The 19,241-nt window shown below is 40.8% G+C and overlaps 1 pseudogene; it reads right to left on the minus strand.

Moving 5' to 3' along the window:
- Positions 1 to 11,464: 11,464 nt before the first annotated feature.
- On the minus strand, positions 11,465 to 11,587 carry LOC142399572 (U2 spliceosomal RNA; annotated as a pseudogene).
- Between the last annotated feature and the right edge of the window lie 7,654 nt (positions 11,588 to 19,241).

Raw genomic sequence — 19,241 nt, forward strand, 5'->3', positions numbered from 1 at the left:
GAAAATAAAAGCTGCATCCACTTTGACACGATGGCTGGGTCTTTGGGGAAGTTGAAAAAGGTCAACTTGCTCTGGGAACCAAAAACACATTTTCATGGAGACATCTGCACGTCTGGCTGGAAGTCGTCCACAGGTTCTGGCACTGTCGTACAGTGGCCTGCGTGGCTCCAGGCTGCTCTCTCTGCGACCTTAACAGCTGTGTGAGTGACCAGTAGCACCTGGAAGGGTATGGAGTGAGACCGCTTCCAAAAAGATGTATCCATGACTCTAACCATTCGTACTCGTCATGCGTGGTTGGAGCAATCGGGGTTCGATTACTTTCCCCTGTGAGCTATGTGATGTCATTTCAACACTTTTCTAGTCGTACCCACAAACTTGAATTCGTGTTCAAAGTGGAGAATTCGTAGTCGTAGAAATTAGAGGTGTATTCACAAGACTTTGCACTCACAGCTTTTAGATTCATACTCACATAAAAAAACATCCCTAACCCGAACAACTTCTCAGACTCATGTGTAAGGCAGCAGAATTTTGTGTACAACTTTATCATTACGAGTACGAATGGTTAGAGTTATGGATACATCTTTTTGGAAGCGGTTTTACTCCATATAGGATACCTTGCCAGCATTTGGACTTCCAGTGTTTCCTGTGAAGCTCCTTTACCACCACCCAATGACCTGGTTTGAGTGAGTGCAGGAGTGTGTCAGCTGGGGATGGAAGGACTGCTTGCACTGTCTGTGTAATTCCCAAGGTTGGAGGTCTGCCAAACAAGATTTCAAATGGGCAGAGATTTAGGGGCACTTTACAAGGAAATGAAAATGGGTTAAAAACGCAAAACCTTTTTGCGGATGCACTATATCGTTTAGATAGTAACGGCATTTTGGGGGCATGAAAACGCAAAAAAGTGAAACCGCCCTCCAGAGTGGAATTCTTGAAAACGCTCCACTGTCGCGCCACCGTGTAAAGGATGAAAAATGCAAAGCTGTCTCTCGTCACATAGAAGTAGAAAGACTTGGTCTTGGTAGTGTTGCCACCTAGCCATCTGGCATGTTTACTGCATCGATAAATATGAAACGTCACACACTTTTGCGATTCCGTATGCACGCAGATTTTCACCCTAAAACGCTCGTCTAAATGCAGATTTAAAAGTGAAAACGAAACGCCACTTTTGCGTTTTGGTTTCAGATCGTTTCCGTGTAAAGGTAGCCTTATTCGATCTCTTTTCCTCATTCTCATATAGGTGAGGACAATGCCTTTGTCCATGGCAGCCCTGTGTCTTCACAGCATTTGGCTAGTTTGGTTTTCAATGTGCCATTTCCTCTCTCCACAGCACCTCCACTCTGTGGATGATAAGCACATTGGGCCTCATGCAACAACCGTTCGTACGCACAGATTTGTTCTTAAATCGTGCGTACGAGTGATTTAAGAGAATTGGCGCATTCACCAACTTTTCGTATTTTACGTTTTCTTTCAGGTACGAACAGAATTTATGGGTGATCCAGACCTGTCGTAGGAGTTTCGTAAAATAGTCCGCTGTTATTCCAATCAAGTTTGCTTGACTAATGAATTGTATATTTAATTACTTTGAAGAAAACATAAATAAATATATACATTATACCCCATAAAGATGTTGACATTATTCTGTTTGACTTAAATTATGCACTAATTGAAGGTTAATTTGACTCTGGATATAACAAGGTCAATGGGAAGCGTAACCAGCGGCTGACTTTCTGCTTTTGGATGCCTTAGCGCGTCAGGCTCTTGGAAAAGACCATGTAGATATTATACAGACGAATGGCTGACATCGCGATTTTAGACTCAGTGTTGTTTTAGTCAACGATGACGAAATCATTTCGTTGACGCCACTTTTTTTTCATGACGATAACGAGATAAAAATATCTCTCTGATGACGAAAACATGACGAGACGTGTGTGAGTTTTCGTTGACGAGACGAGAATGGACGAAAATGTTAGTGGGTGATCTGTCAGACGTTTAAAATCCATGAAATTTCTGCTTATTGTGTGTGTCAATTAAAACCTAAAAAGTATCTGCTGCATTCTATCCTTGTTTGATCACGCCCACCACCTGGCGTACAGCGCTCAACGTGCTCAACACGTCACACTGTTGTTACTCATCAGACAATGGACCATGATGGCGGCGGCAGTTTCAACACAGAGGCTCGGTGGTCACAAACGTAGAGACGACATATGGGTGTATTTTAAATATAACCCAGCAGATAATAAAACAGAGTGTATTGTGAAGGAAGACGGTGACAAATGTGGCCACAAAGTAGGGGGAAAAAATACGACCAACCTTAAGCGGCACCTTAAGGCTTGCCACAAGGATATTTTTTCGAAGGTAAGTTACAAATGGTGTTAACATAATCGATAAATTTCATAGTAAGCTAATACATTAGTACGTTTTCCACATACTCCTGGTGCAAATGGGCTGCTAACTTCAGGCTAAAGTTAGCTTTTGTTACGCTAATGTCAATTCATTATGTGTGTGTTACTTTAGCAGCATGTTTAGCTATGTTTACATTCAGTAACGGTGTGGTTATCGCTTTGTGTGTACGTTATATACTTATTGACTTATTGACCTAAATTAATTTGTTAAAAGACTATACAGTACTTATTTTTTCTTTTTTTTTTTGACTAAAACTAGACTAAAACCCTTTTGAATTTTCGTCGACTAAAACTGGACTAAAACTATCACATATAGAAGTGACTAAAACGTGACTAAAACTAATAAGCATTTTAGTCCAAAAGACTAAGACTAAGACTAAGACTAAGATGGTTGTCAAAAACAACACTGCAAGGACTGTGCTGCTGCAAATATACAGCTTGCTAGAGCCACAACTCCAGAGAAAAACACGCCGATCAAACCCAATTCCAACACACTTTCATGCCATGGCTGGACTGCCAAACATAATCGGAGCAATAGACTGCACACATATACGCATCAAAGCACCCGTGCTGCTGTGAAGCGCACTGAGCTGAAGGCCAGGTGGGTGTGTCTCGATACGGGGGGGGTAAACTGCACTATAGCCCAGAAAAGGCATGCCAGATTTGAACAATATTGCCATGAACGAGGGTCTCCTCACCCAGGCAGACCAGAAGATGTGGTGTCAGAAGACCCCCCTCATGGACCGCCCCATCAAAGAGCCATCATGATGAGGCAACAACTGATTGCCTTTTAGTTGCAGTCATCGAGCGCCTACAGGTGACACGGAATTAACAGCACTCGTAATAACTTTCCATTTCTTCGCTTTAGCAGGTCCCGTAATTCCACTGCTGACACTGCTAAAAATGACAGATTTTCCTTTCTGGATCTCTGAAAGCAGAACTTCAATCTCAGAGCCCCTAAAGTTGTTCTTTTTGTACCATGATGCCATTCTCATGACTCAACATTCAACTTTTCCTGGCACAGGAGAGAGGAAGCACAGCCTTATATGGTATAATTTAGGTCGTGGAGTATACAAATCTACTATCCTCGTGCACGTGCAATTAAATACGCACGGGGGGGGCATTCATCATTCACGCAGGTTGTTTACACACTTTTTCAGAAGTTAAGAGCGTTTGTTGAATCTGACGTGGCGTGTTCGTACGAGACCTTCGTACGAAAAAAATAAGAGAAATTTAGAATAAAAATACGAAATGAGGGGGTGGTCCGTGGCGTAGTGGGTACAGCAGGCGCCCCATGTTGGGAGGCTACAGTCCTCACTGCAGCTGGTCCCGGTTCGGGTCCCGCATCAGACGGCCCTGCATGTCGTTCCCCCTCTCTCTGCCCCCTGCTTCCTGTCTCTCTAAAACTGTCCTGTCCATTAAAGGCATAAAAGCCCCAAAAAATAATTTAAATAAATAAAAATAAAAATACGAAAATGTTCTTGCATGAGGCCCAATGTGTGCGCAAGCTTATTCCCAGAAACTTACCAACCTCGGTCAATGCTGCATTTACAAAGCATCTCCCATCCTCACTGCTGATCTTCTCTGGAATGCCCTACCTTGGAATGATTTCTGTCAGCAGTGCTTTAGTTATTGCATGACTGTTTGCATGTTTTGCAGGAAAAACTTCAACCCATTTACTAAACATGTCCACTACTACTAGTGCATACTTCTTCCCTTCGGCTGGTGTGAGTTCAACAAAGTCCATCATTAAATGTTCAAAAGGTCTTTGTGGTGGGGGGTGTGCAGCTTGTGAGGTGTGTATTGCTTTTCCTGCATTATTTGTAGCACAAATCATACATGACTGACAGTATTTCTGTGCATATGAACTGAAACCTTTTGTTAAAGGTGATAGAGAAAGGTTGAATGGGGCATTAATCCTTGTTCTGTGATGTGATATGTAGCCCAAAAAAAATCGGTTGGGTCTGTAATGGCTCAGAACCTCCCTAAAAAGGCTCTCTGAAACAGCTATGTTACTATGCTGGGTTTAGAATGCGTCGTTTGCCCTTATTGGCGTCGTTTCAGAGCTTATCTGGCAACCTCATTATGAAATGCAGGTAGGTGTTGGCGCTATTCGGTTGCCGTTGCTTGATTGGCTGCCCTTGCTCTCACTGAAAACAGAACTAAAGCCTGATTTAAACTCGGAAACCAGGTCATCTGCGTGTGTGTCGCAGTTAACGCAGACATGCCCCCGCCCACTACGCAGACACTACGCAGACACTCTGGTGCACCTCCTCAAAATTGTAACTCACCGCAGACAGTGCTCGCAGACATCGCCGCAGGGACGAGAGAAAGGAGGCCTCTGATTGGTCAACTCTACATCCGCTCTACACTATGCGTATTTCCGGTTTGCTAACCGGCTGACGCTAACCGTGCTAACCGTGACGATTCTTTCCCTCTCTGCCAGCTCCAGTAGTAGCAATATTTCTTCTATTTCTAGATCGATCAGCTGCATCTCAATCAAAGTGCGCATTCGTCCAGTCGCCATTGTTGTTGAATGACCTCCGTAACCGTAACACCCACAATCCTAGCTTGTTCGTGATTGTCCCTCTTGCGTTGTGGCGTGGGATTAACATAGCGCAGACAGCGCTTCAAGGCATAAATCAAAAATAACTGCGTCGTGTCTGCGACAAGCTCACTGCGACACACTGCTGCGAAGTATACACGAGCCTTATAGAGTAATACACTGACTGGAAAGAAAGCTCATCAGAATCAGAATTCGTTTTATTGCCATTGTTAGTGAACAGTGTTCACTAACTAGGAATTTGCTGCGGCGTAAGGTGCAAACATGTAACATAGGATATAATAATAAAAAATAAACAATAAAAATATATGAATATAAAATGTACAAGGTGTGTACAACAATACACAGTATCTAATATACAGAGCAACAACAGTGCAGCTTCATTAGTGCAATTTTAATGATGGTAAAGTGACTGGGGCAGGTTATGAGGTGATTATGAAGTGTTCATAAGTCCAACTGCAAGGGGGAAAAAACTGTTTTTGTGACGGGAGGTTCTGGTCCGAATGGACCGAAGCCTCCTGCCCGAGGGGAGCGGTGCAAATAGAGAAGGGTCAGCTGTGATCCGAGTGATTGCTGAAAAAGTGACATCACTTTTTCACAAAAACAGATTGGCACTTTTTCTGGGGGATATTCAAAAAAGGGGAGTACTTGAAACAGAGGTTCTGACACTTGCTGGCACTTCGTGTGTACTCCCCACAGCGGGGAGACTCAGAACTAACACCAAAAACGGGAAAAAGATGATTTTGATTCTCTATCCCCTTTAACCCACGAGCAGTGAGTGCAATCATCATCCCCCCTTTTTGATAGGAAATCATGGAGTGCGCACAGGTGAGTTTTCACAGGGAACAATGATGTTTGATTGGAAAAATAGGCTTAATCTCTAAAGGCTTCAAAGGTTTTTTTTTTGGTTTTTTTTTTACACGGGCGATAGTCAGATTTAGAGGTGACAATTACAGGTTCACTTCCTATCAGCCCCACATTAGATTTGCTTTTAGCCCAAAAATCAGTGGGCACTTCAGTCGACATGGGTAGCGAAGACAGATCTGTTTCAGATAAAAAAAAAAAAGCATGCTTCAAACTGGGATTTTGTGGTGGGAACTAGTTCAACAGCTCAAAAATGTTTTTTTTGGTATGCAGACAGTCGTTTCGAAAACATCGAATTTGGGTCGGCAGGTGAAATAGTCCAATCAGTTTCATTTCTGCATGTAGAAACAAACCCACCCACATCCTCCCAATGCTATTGTTTAGGTTTGGCCGGTGAGATGTGGGGATAAGAACCAGGAACATCAAAAAGTTGCAGCTGTATGGGGGTGAGGGACACAGCCAATGCAGCAGTTTGTGAGTTCCAAAACAAAGTGAATATGAAAACTTTTCAAAAGAAGTGCGGAACCATTTCCTCTCATAGTTATTGTCAGGCCCCAGTGAAATGTGTGACGTGCAGTGCAGATCAGTAAGCTGCATGAAATCGGAAGAGGGTGAAGAACAACTGCTGTGAAAATGGAGAGTGGGGAGTTTCCACTCATAAGCATATGTGAGAGCTGATGGGTCAAACTGCACCGCTGAGAGAACACTCTCAGAACGCTGAGAGTCAGACTGTGACGTGACTCCAACACCTTCTGGAGTTGAAATGAGAATAATGCCTAATTTACACATTAAGTCACGGCCCATGAGGTTAACGGGACACAGTTCTGACAACAAAAATTTATGTTTTTAACCTTGTAGCACCCAAGCATATGAATAATCATTGAAAAAAAATCATTTTGGCTCGCATCTTTTTGGGTGGGAATAAACCAATATTTTTGGAATTTTTGGAATTGGGCTATTTTTGATCATTTTAGGCAATGTTGCATATTTGCATCTGTGGGCTTTCCTGATTAATTTTGTTCACAAAACCAAGTCATTCTCTGCAGATCGTTTGGCAAAAAAGGTAAAGTGAAAGTTCACCAGTAACTGCTGCTACCACAATAAAATGTATATAATAGACCTTTATTGAACATTCTTAATACAAAGTGCAGAACGCAACCATCATAAACTTTCCATTCAACAACAAATCAAACAGATTTCACAGATCTTTGTTGTGAAAAAGTGAAGCACATATAAAATGCAAAAAATGTAATGTAAATAAATAATGTGCACATGAAGCTAATAAAAAAATGCAAAAAAATAATCATAATAATACAATTTGGAGACCTGACCTCCCATTACCGCTGTGAAAGGTGGACAAAGCAGACCACACCAAACGAGACCAGAACCAACTAGAACAGACCACCGCAAAGCAGAGTGTAATTCACTGAGCCAAGAAAATGATGCTGTGACAACTGTCGGCACATAAAATGTAATGTAAAAAAATATTACTGTAATGAAGAGCTTCATTACATTGTCTGGACACTTAAAATGATGTTTGGAGTTTTATTGAAAGAACAGATTACACTGAAAAAGATTGGAGTATTTTATTAGTTTGTGGGGTTTAGGCAGTTTCTTCTCAGCTGGTACCAATGTTCCCTCTAAGCTGCACGCCTGCGCAATCGCGCACTGCTCGCACATTCTCAGCGCACAAGAAAATCTATGCAGCGCATAAAATAAAATTCACCATAAACGTATTAATTAATATCTACTACCAGGTGTAGTGTTTTTCTGTAGCATTTTTCAATGTAACACAATGAGTGACAGGTGTTCAGCCAATGATACGAGTTTACTTACGCTATGCAGCCAATCATAGCATTGATAGTGCTTGCATATGTGCCCTGCCCATACGCGCCGTGCAGGTTAGCTAGCTAACAACAGTGCGGCGGAGTTAAGAGACGCAACCCCGCAGCGCCAACGACACATCCACTCACCAAGCCAAAGTAAAAAAGAAATGCGGTTCTTTTAGGATGGAATGGCTTTCTGAGTATGTGCAAATAGAAGAACAAGCGGTGAAACTGGGTCAAATTTTTTTCTTTTTCGAGTGAGAAAGGTTGACTCTGCAAAACATGCAGGCTGCAAGCATGACTCACATATAACATACTACACATCTCATGAACAACAAGATTTTTGTCTTTTTCTTTTTTAAGTGGGCCAAATCGCATATATTAAAAGTAAACTAATGAAAATTACTGCTGGGATTTGATTCTTTTAATAAGCCATGTAACTTGCTATGATCCAAGGTTTTGAACAGGTGTGATACAGGTGTGTGGCCACAGCATGCACATCTGATGTTGCTCACAGTGGTCCTCAGTGTGCTCAGGGAGCTTGTGTGTTTGCCCAGACACATGAAAAATTAGAGGGAACATTGGTGGTACTGAGGATGACCTGTCCTGTGGAATAAACCAAATGAATAAATAAAACACTAGTATTGTAACTAATCTTTGTTTGAAGGTGTATTGTGAAGTAAATTACTTACCTCTGTTAGCCTGGCTGATGCGTCCACATCTCGATGAGATGGTGGTCTGGGAACTAGGTGTGCATTTTCTCGTATTTGAGGCGTGGTTTACGAATGCCTAGAGCCGTTTATTGGGCGCTACGAAAGTCTATCAAATGGCGTCTGGTTCTTCCCATGCTGCTTTGCGCGCGATTCATAGCCAATTGTATCACTTATACCAGATGACGTATGTAGAGCGACAGAAATTCGACGAGGAAGAAGGCAATGAAATCTTTCAACGCCAAACTTTGCTCTTTTTTTAAAAGTAAACTTGCGCTCTAAGCTACTTAAAACACTAAGGCTGCATCGAACGGTAACGTTGTGTCCGCTGCCATGTTGGATTAACACTCTACAAGCTTCGTTGTCGCGCATAGACGTCATCATCGTCTTGCTGGTGGTTTCCAGGCTGCCTTTGCAGTGTGAATGAAATTGCGCGCAAAGCAGCATGGGAATTCCCAGGCTATACCTCTGGCTGTGTTCGAAACCGCCTACTACATACTACATACTTGAAAACGGCATACTGATCGATCTGACAGTATGCAGAGCGTTTACACACAGTGCACTTCACTCCTGCCCGAGCCAAAATCAGCCAGCCTGAAAAGCTGATTTCGCTTAAGCTATAAACTCTGTAAATATATAACTTTAGCAACATTTGAAACATTTTCAGGCGAGAAAGTAGTCATTTAGACCCCCAAGGTGTTGAAAATCTGACAAAGTACCAGCTATTTACAATTTTGTTCCCACAAATTCGGCGCTGCTAAAGCTGGCCGCAGTGAGCAACGCACTTCCGGTTATGCCGTTTTGACTGCTCTCGTCCCGTTAATGGAATTTGACCGTTCAAATGGCGATGGGCAACGTCACGTTACGTTGCATCTTGGGTAGTTTGAGTGTGACAAGTAACCTCATGATGAATCCTCAACATTTCGGTGAATCTAGTATGCATCTAGTGTACATCCGGGAACTTAAAAAAGTAGGACTAGTAGGAATAGTAGGAGAAGTAGGCGGTTTCGAACACAGCCTCTGTCTCTTCCTCTGTAGGTGTTCAGGCTAAAAGATTCCCCAGGAGCCTGAGCACTTTTTTAAAGGTTCCGGAAGAGACCATTATGAGTTGAAGGGGAGAACTAGATAATGTGCATTTTTAGTGTTTGGTGTTAAAAACCCTAGAACCTAGATAGACTTGTTTTCAGATGTCTAGTGATAGTGTTTGTTAAATAAAGTGATGTTTTAGCTATTTTGTATGTATGTTAATGTATGTTTGTTTCCCCTTCATGGTAGGTTTGTTAATGGGAGGGGCTATAAAAGGCTACCGGTTGACAACCTGGAGTTGGCTGTAGTGAGGATTATATGTGACTTGTGTGATGAGATTTTCTCCGTGTAAATGTTCAGTGTCTGTGAATAAAACACCTAGTGGGTTTGCACCTTTCATCTGCCTCAAGCCTCCTGTTTAAGCCAGCCGCTAAGGGCCATCGTAACAATTACACATGAATGTAAATAATGTATGTAAATTTAAAAAATCAAATAATGTAATGTAAATAAAAATATAATGTAAATAAATAATGTAAATAAATAAAAAGCTTGTTGCATATCTGCAACTGTGGGTGCTACAAGGTTAAGGAGAACTCATCAGGAGTGACACACGCAGTGGGGGTGGTAATTTTCTCCTTTACCACCTGACCTGATGCAGACACAGAGTAGACATGGTTCCCACTCAGTTTAGGAGGATTTAAGAATCTACCATATAAGTAAAATTATTAACTGAAAGATGGGAAAAGCATGTAAGCAGGTGTTAAGTGAGCATAAGTTCCTGTCTGTATGAAGGAGAATTTCTCTTCTAACAGAAATGGCATGTAAAACTTTGTCACGTTAGTCACAGTCAGCAAGCATTTCATCATTGCAGAGAGCAGAAAGATGTGTGTCAGCAAGCTTTTCTTAATTGCGGTGTGCAGAAGTGTGTGTGTTGTGTGTTACCCCCTGTTGTGTGTTGATGCTCTGCTGGTGACGACCCATCCCAGTCAGCCAACCCCTGCCAGTCTGAAACAGAGATTCCAGGCCTGTTATTTGGGCAGTCAGTGTCCCTTTTGGCCACATGTGTAGCACTAGCATGTGTCAGGGTCCCAGCCTTCAACGGGGAACCCTCTGCCTCGCTGCCTCGTCCTCTGTGTGGGCTCTCTCCTCCTTGCGGGAGGGCAGATACTCACGGCAGAAGATAGTCAATTGGTCAGCAAGCACAGTTCCATATTGGAGGAGGTCAGGCAAATGTTTGGTTGCCTCCTCAACTGGAAAAAGATTTGGACCGTTGGGGCCCATTATCTCAACCGTAGGGAGTGTTGCTGTTGTGCTGGGGCTGGGCTGTGTTCCTTTTTGTCCCCCGTGTCCTCTGTAATTCTTCCCATGTCAAGTGGTGGTTGGGGAGAGAGCGTCTGAGGTGGAGTTTGGGTTTGATACTTCCACCTCCTGACTGGGCTGTTCTTCATCAGGCTCTGGTGGGCCTGGGTGCAGGACAGGGTCCGGTTGAGCAGGTGTAGGTTGACGGTGGTGGGGGAAGTGCAGGTCCGGATCAGGCACACAGAGAGTGCTCAAATCAGTGTACACAGAAGGGGAAACCGAAGAAAAAGAAGGTTTAGGTTTAGTGTATGGAGGAGGTTTTTCAGATACAGAAGCATTGTCAGTCCGTCCCCCTATAGCCCCAGTATTATCATTTCTCCCTGCCATTTCACGCTGATTTCTTTGTCGCCTTTCACACGCCTCTTGCCAACATTTTAAATATGCTCTATGTTTTATAACAGTTTCCAGGTCTTTCTTACAGACTGTCTTTTTATTTATTTATTTATTTATTTTAATTCTTCTTCTTTAAAGGGACACTATGTAATATATTAAGTCATTTATTAGCTCAAATCAACATATTCATTCATAAATTAGTCCTCATTGGTGTAAAATTATCTCTGTCAAAAATCTCACTTATCCTCCTGAGTGAAGAATCACTTGTCTGTATCTACATAGAGCGGTCTATGAAAAACGACGAAGTGCCAAGAGGGACATAAAGCACTTCGAATCGCGTTTTCCCCAACGCCAGGCCTTTTTTTTTTTTTTTTTTTTTTTTTTTAGTGCACCGTTCCTGGAGATACTGCAATACCAGGTCGATGCGTGGAGTGGACGGAGCAAGCCCCTATTCCATCTCCCTGTTCCAAAAATCAATTTAATATATGGTCCCCGGGTAGGGGACGTATCCCCAACGCCAGGCCTTCAAACGGAAATTACGTCATTTTGACGTCACGTCCGCCGAATGGCCTATTACCGGCGCTAATGGTAAATAGATTTTATCTCGTAAATTATCCCACTAATAATGCATTGATTGTTACCAAACTTCTGCCGTAGTACACATAGGCTCTTAACTCACAAAACGAGGCATTAGAAAGTTTGTAAGTTTACCGGGAGTTTATTTAAAAGAACATCCAGATAGCAACTACACACTGCTGCTAACAATACCGCTGCGTCAACATCAACATTACACCACACATTATGTCTACTCTTGTTTCCCCAACTGCAACATCTTCATTAAAATTAGCATGTGCACCCAGGTGTTTCAAAATAATTCACCATGAATAAACAACACGGAAGCACATGATAAACAGATAATTATCAAATGCCTACTTGATTTGTTGCTGGTCTTACTCAGAGAAGACTGCATAAAAACATGTAAATTGTTGCTGGTCTGGTAAAGACTCTCTGTCTGTGGTATAAGCATTAATAAATATTTGTGTGGGTGGATGGCTAGGCAAAAGGTTCAAGAAAGATAATCTTTATTTTGACACTGTACAAGAAAAGTCTCCCTGTTCTGTTACTGTGCAAAAACACATGATTGAAAACGTATTGTAAGGTGGAAAAAGAGAATAGAGGGAGAAGAAAGAAAATGCAGAAAGAGTGCTAATGCCATGTCGATTTCCATCAACATAATTGTCCTCTGTTTTTGTGTTCAGTACTCCAGTGTTCATTAGCTTATGCCAAATGACACAGGTGAGTTAGTGAATAATAAAGGAAAAAGAGCCTCAAGAGCTTCAACCTGAATTTAAAACCAGAAAGGCACATGGAGAGTACACCCTAAGTTAAGACCAATGCTGTATTTCATAGTTTTAAAGATAGTGACCTTAATACACACCAAATTGGAACTTTGGCCAAGCTTTAACTCTTCCATAAGATTCCCCGGGGTTTTTGGAGGTAAAAGACAAACAGTAAAACAGTAAAAAAAAAAAGTAAAAATAAAGAGCAATGAAAAATGATGCCAAGCACACATCAGCACCCACAATACTAAGCATTAAAAATCACATTTCTTCGAGTCATTGTGATTTGGTGTATGTGTTAACCAGTGGCGACTGCTGACTTTTAAAACAGGGGAAGCCCATATTACGCGTTCAGGGTTGTAGTGGCTCGTGCCATCCCAAAGCAGAAGATAGCAAAGTTAAAAAGAATTAGTTATAACATAGCTGTGTCTAGTATGACAAGTATGCCCAGCAAATACACAGAAAGAAGGTATAGACTTTGAAAATTCACACAGCAAGGCCAAAATCAAGTATGATGGAATCTAAGGACTGTAAATGGCTGGATCTGTGGCTGGATCAGAATCTGTGGAGCATTTTTCCCTGTCATAATGAATATTTAGAGTTTGATGGAGCATTGTAACAAAACTACTAGCTAACACGACAAACAAATGCACAACAGGAATATGATTGACAAAACTTCTAAACAACAAGGATGTGTTTCTTATTTACAGTGTAATATTTACAAAAGTGTATGTGTGTGAGGATGGAAATGGAAATGTTTTTGTCGATTTAGCCAATGATGACCTAGAATTGTAGAAAAAAACTTGACTGTCCCGCCCCCTCCTGAAGCCGGGCAGCCCTCGGCTCGGAAGCCCGGCTGTTAGTGGCGGCTTCACAACATGATTTCCTCAGTGAACGGCGGCGATTTCAGAACAAATCACTTCATTAAGCTACAGGACAACATGTTGTAGTTATGAAAGTAAATGCAGTATTGGGCATATCTTGTGTTTTGTGAATAACTGTTTTATCGTCAATTTAACATTGAAGATGTAGCAATTTCGCCAGAGAATGGGAGAGGCTGTCCGGCTTCCCGTGTTGTCTCTGAATAGCCGCGGCTGGTGTCAACATTATTTCCCATAAATCCTCATTAAAAGGACTGTAGGATTTTAGGAGACAGAAGGCGCCAACAGCCATCACTTGGCTGGTGTTAAAGGGCAGAGAAAATTGCAAATAATTTTCTTCTGTGTCATCTCATCTAAAAGCAGAACCATCACACACCATCGAATTTAATGAAAATGTGCTCTAATGCATCTGCCACAGGGTAAAAGTGGTTATCTCAGCTCAAAGTGTGTTGAAAACAACACTGTGCATTTCTTACTTTAAGCCTTTAAATACCATGTTTTGATGCATAATACATATATCATTCCATTTTCATATGTTGCTAGGAAGTGAGTGTTGCTGCTGTTCCTGCACTGTTGAAAAGGAATACAAAGTATCATGTGATGTGTTGTGCTCACACTTACCACACAAGCCATAGTATCTACAGTAGCATCAGAGGCCAGTGTTTACTGTAAATGTACCATCAGAACAACCCCTTCAATTCCACTGCCCGCAGATTACATTTGAAATGTTAAACAAATGAACCACTGTTGAGAGCCACTTGCTTTTCATGAAAGGACTGGTCTATCATCATTATAAAACTGTAGGATGGAAAGTTTTTAAAGCATAAAAAAAACACTCTTGTTCTGCTTAGTTCTTGCTAAATTAAAAGCTGAAGGTCTGCAGAGAAGGATGCTAATCAATATTTTGCCAGCAGTGAGATTATAACAACTATATTTCAGTGAATAAATTTCAGTAAATAAATAAAGACCTGAGCCTTCAATGAAAGATATTGAAGGCTCAGGTCCTTCAATGTCTGCAGTGATATGCTGTGCATGTTTTATCACACTATCATTGAGAGTGCACTGTTCTATGCTGCTGTCTGTTGGGGGAGTTGCACTACAGACACAAACTGTAGGCGCCTGGACAAACTGGTGAAAAAGGCTGGTTCTGTTGTAGGCAGAAGGCTGGAGCCTCTCAGTGCTGTGGTGGAGAAACGGATGAGGAGGAAGTTAGATTCTGTGATGGAGAATAATAAGCATCCTCTCCACAGCATCCTGCAGGACAGAGGAGCAGCTGCAGTGAGAGGCTGCAGGACTGAAAGCTTCAGGAGGTCCTTTGTCCCCACAACCAGAAGGCTTTTTAACAGGGACTGCTGAGTTCTTCTCAAATTGATTGATTGATTTTGTTTTAAATTTGTTTATTTAGTCATTTATTATTATTATTATTAGTTAGTAGTAGTATTTTTTACTAGAATTGTTATTATTATTGTTGTTGTTAATACAATCATTGTAAATATTTTAAAAGAAATTTGAGCTACTTGACTAATTTGAATTTCCCCCATTGGGGGATGAATAAAGTATTTTTCTATTCTATTTCTATTCTTCTAAAATTCTATTTGAGCATTTTGAGAACTTTTAGGTGTAGAGATGGCTGTGGTTCAGGATGTAGAGCAAGTCATACACTTGTCAGAGAGTCAGTGGTTCATTTCCTGTCTCCCCCTGTATCATTGATGAAGGTGACAGAAAAAGCACTGTATATGATTGAAAAATGCTGCAGAAATATCTGTGTGCTTGTTATGTAACGCCCTCTGAGTAGATGACAACACTACAAAAGTCTCCCATAAATGGTTTCCATCTAGACGTAGTCCCAACTATTAAAACCATAGTAAATGAATCAGGCTGTGATCAGAAGTCTCCCATTTCTTGTTCTGCTCTTAAAAACAGCTGTGGCAGAGGGCCATACAAATCAAAGCTGAAATTCAATTAAATTCAATTCAATTAATTTTTATTTATATAGCGCCAAATACAACAAATGTCATCTCAAGGCACTTAGATAATAAAGTCCAATTCAAGCCAATTGGAATTCAATTCATTGTAATCATAATTATTTATAAAATAATCCAATTCATTCATATAGAGCCAATTCAAAAACAATTTCCTAGCTAAGGAAACCAACAGATTGCACAGAAACTTGTCTTCAGTCCAATCTCCCGGCCTGAGCGTACCTGAGGCGACTGTGGAAAGGAACGACTCCCTTTTAACAGGAAGAAACCTCTGGCAGAACCAGAACCAGGGTGGCCATCCGCCTCGACCAGCTGGGGTTTGAGAAGACAGAAAGGGGGGGGGGACACTGTAACACCATTCAAAGGATATCTGTTGGAACAGGGAAACACGAGTTAATGACCATAATAATATCACATATACATAAAGAGAGTAAAGTGAGGAAAGGTGTGACAGATGAGGCCCCCCAGCAGTCTGGGCCTATAGCAGCTTAACTATGGGATGTTTCAGGATCACCTGAGCCATCCCTAACTATAAGCTTTATCAGAAAGGAAAGTTTTAAGCCTGGTCTTAAAAGTGGAAAGGGTGTCTGCTTCCCGGACATTTAAATGATCCCTGCATTCTAATATTGGTTTAACAGGGATGTTGGAAGGGAGCAAGCTGACCAGAAACATCTGACCAGATCACAAGGTTAATTTTCTCATTGTCCTTTTTATAATCATAAACTTAAAGACATGGTTGGTAATCCTGTTCAGAAACACATTTTGTAATACTGGGTGAAATGGTCCGTCTATCCTGAGAGAAATCTATTCAAGATGTATTTAGAAAAAGGGACGAAAATAATCAGACCTCTGTGGCAGCTGCAGGACTGAGAAAAAGCTGAGCGCCTACAAAAAAACAATCAGATGCCTCTGCTTTCTGCCTACGCCCCCCTCTGTCGGCTCCCTGCTCCGTGTGCGCACGCGGTTCTACCGGCTTTGGATGAAGCACTGACGGAATGGGGAGGGGGGGGTGGAGCTTAGAGGAGGGGACACTTTCGAATCATGCTAGCTCTCTTGCTAGCTCTCTAGGATTACCTACCATAGCTTTAAATGGATCTTTTCTGTATAGAGGGTCTCCTAGTAACCTGTACCTACACAAGTCTCATCTCTGGTTTCCATCCAAAGACAAATAGCCAATCTGAACGGTAAAATCTGCCCCAAAACATCTTGATAACCACCTCATCTCTGGCTGTAGTCTATGTCATACACTACACCTCCTCCAAGTTGGTGGATGGGACAGGTGCCAAACTAAAATTTCTATGTCTACCTCAAATGGAACTTTATTAAAGAGTTTCCAACATTGTGATAGATTTTTTCTGTTAATTCTTCTAAATCAACTACAGTCCTATTACTTTCTATTATTTTCAATTTCATGTGAGAATTTATGAAGAAATGTTTCTCTAGCCCATGAGTGAGTGAAGGTCTTCTTGTGTGGTGACGGAATATGTGGTGCTTACATACGCATCATTTAGACTTGAGAAATGTTTGCACGCCATGCCACAGATCTTTTTTTTGTTTTCCAGCTTAGATCTTTGTCAACAGCCTGTTCTATTAGGCTGTTTCAACAATTCCTGCTTGTCTTTCAATTATCTGGCTTATAGTAACTAAACCCACAGAGTATACTGCTGGTTCTCACCTCAGTAAGTTAACGCAGGTTTTCTTACTTTGGACATGTCTGTGTTAATGTAAAATGGGTGGAGATAGCATTAAATGACCAATTATGATTACATCAAACTGAAAAACAATGCAGCTCGCTCCACACTCATACACTGTAGAAGAATATGGCACGGAAATATTTTACAGTTCTGTGATGATGATCAGGAGGTGTTTCCTTTACATGTGTTTATAACTTATATTGTAACAGGTAAACATTATATTGAAATTATAATATATAGAATGAATATGATTATAATATGTAATACATGTGCTGTCTCTTCTAAGCTGCTGTTTTTCCAGTTAGGCTTCCAGCATAGGTTGCCATGGTGATACACCTTGGTAAAAAGTGAACAGCTTCGTGACAGTGAAAACCCAAAGCTGAAGCTGAGCTTACCTCTCTTAGCAACTAGTTTTGCTCTGTTGCACAGGTCCTAGGTCAAAGGTTTGACCTTTTTGTGTCTTCCTCCAAAAACTTGATTTAGGATTACAATTACATATTTTTCCGTGTGCTCTGCTAATAATGTGCTGATGCAAATCAGAGGCATCCTATCAGAATTAAATGAAGAGTATGTACAGTATATGAAATGAACTGAAATTAACTCTATCATTTGCAAAGGACTTACTTGATTTATCACAGGATGGAGTACAAAGCTTCCACTTAAATGTTGGGACAGGAGCGCCATCTTGTGAGGTATACCCTCCCATACCTGTGCTAAATAAATTTTGTTTGTTTTTGCAAAATGAGGTAGGCCCTATGGGTTCTTTCAATTAATGGTATTAGAGATCATGTTCACAAAATGTGGTATCTTATAAGCTTGTTTTGGCATTTTTTGTCCAACATTTCCAACAAAACCAGTGGACTGTATTCACTTTTCTTGTTGACCACTCAAAGAACCTTTAAGCCAAACTCAAACACTCATTTATACAGCATTTCTTTCTATACGGTTTCATCTTCAGCCTCGGAAGTGCACCCCCCCTCTTCCATACATGCATCACATTCAGAAAATCAGTGTCTCACCCAAGGAGCAGACATTTCATTATGGATTGGAGAAGCCAAGGATCAAAATCACCAATAATTGTGTAAACTGAATCCAAAAATGAATTACCAAATTTAAAGAATTAGCCAGGCTACAATATTCTCTTTCTTAAACCAGAAAATATTGATTTACAACTTATTAAATCAAATATAACAAAGAAGCAAACATTTTTTTCCATCCCTCCTTGTTGTCCTTGGGTCTGTTTCACAAACGAGGTTCAACAAACTCTGAAACTCTATTCCTGAACTCTGAGTTGATCTACTCTGAGATAGAAAACTCTGAGTTTCCGGTTAACAACTCTCCTCCTCTGACTTTATTCTCATAAATTTAGGACTTTATTCTCGAAGTCTGTCAATTTTTTTTTCTCTCTGTGGCCCTAATATTCCGTCATTTTATATATAGCCTTATAGTCTATGGGAAACTGTAAATGATCTAATGATTGCAACATCATCTAAAATCATCATTTATCCAAAATGATTGAAATGAATGATCACAAACGTTTAAATAATGACAGTGGGTCTAGTTATATGTGATTACAATGTGCAGTGGGTAGTGGGTAGTTGAAGTTGAATTTTTTTCCACTGAATTTTTTTTTAGATGTTGAATTTTTTTACACTGATTTTTGTTTTTAGAAATTGATTTTTTTTTACACTGTTGGTTTTTCAAATTCAAAGTCTGATTTTGATGCTGTAAAAATTCAATATTAGAAATTCGTATTCAAACTCTGATGGCACAGAAAAACTTCCATACCTTTTACCCTTAACCTTCAAATTCATTCCGAATAACCAGAGTGGTGTAAAAAGAGTTTTTTTTGTTTGTTTGTTTTTTGTCTTGTTTTGTTTTTTCTTTATTGAAAACCACAATGTTACAACAACAACAATCTACATTGCAATACAAAACGTGAATTCTCAATATACAAATGGTAAAAATGTTTTTTAAAAGGCTCCGCGAATAACCATGCGCATTATATGACGTATGTGATTACAAGCCCAACGATTGGTTGTTGCAGCCACGGAGGCGGATTATGTCTTTTATCATTGGATGCACTTTTAAATCTCCTCGCTACGATTGGCCAGAAGCGTCGCTCTGCCATTGGCTGATTTCACGTACATAGAATTTGAAAGTCGGCGTTTCGCGTTCAGGTTTAAAGTAGCTCCTGTGCCGAGACAAAAGACAAAGAGGAGCACATCGTTTATTCTAAAGTAATAGGTAAGAGTGGGACT

This window comes from Odontesthes bonariensis, chromosome 14 (genome assembly GCF_027942865.1).
Source record: "Odontesthes bonariensis isolate fOdoBon6 chromosome 14, fOdoBon6.hap1, whole genome shotgun sequence".
NCBI classification, from domain to species: Eukaryota; Metazoa; Chordata; class Actinopteri; order Atheriniformes; family Atherinopsidae; genus Odontesthes; species Odontesthes bonariensis.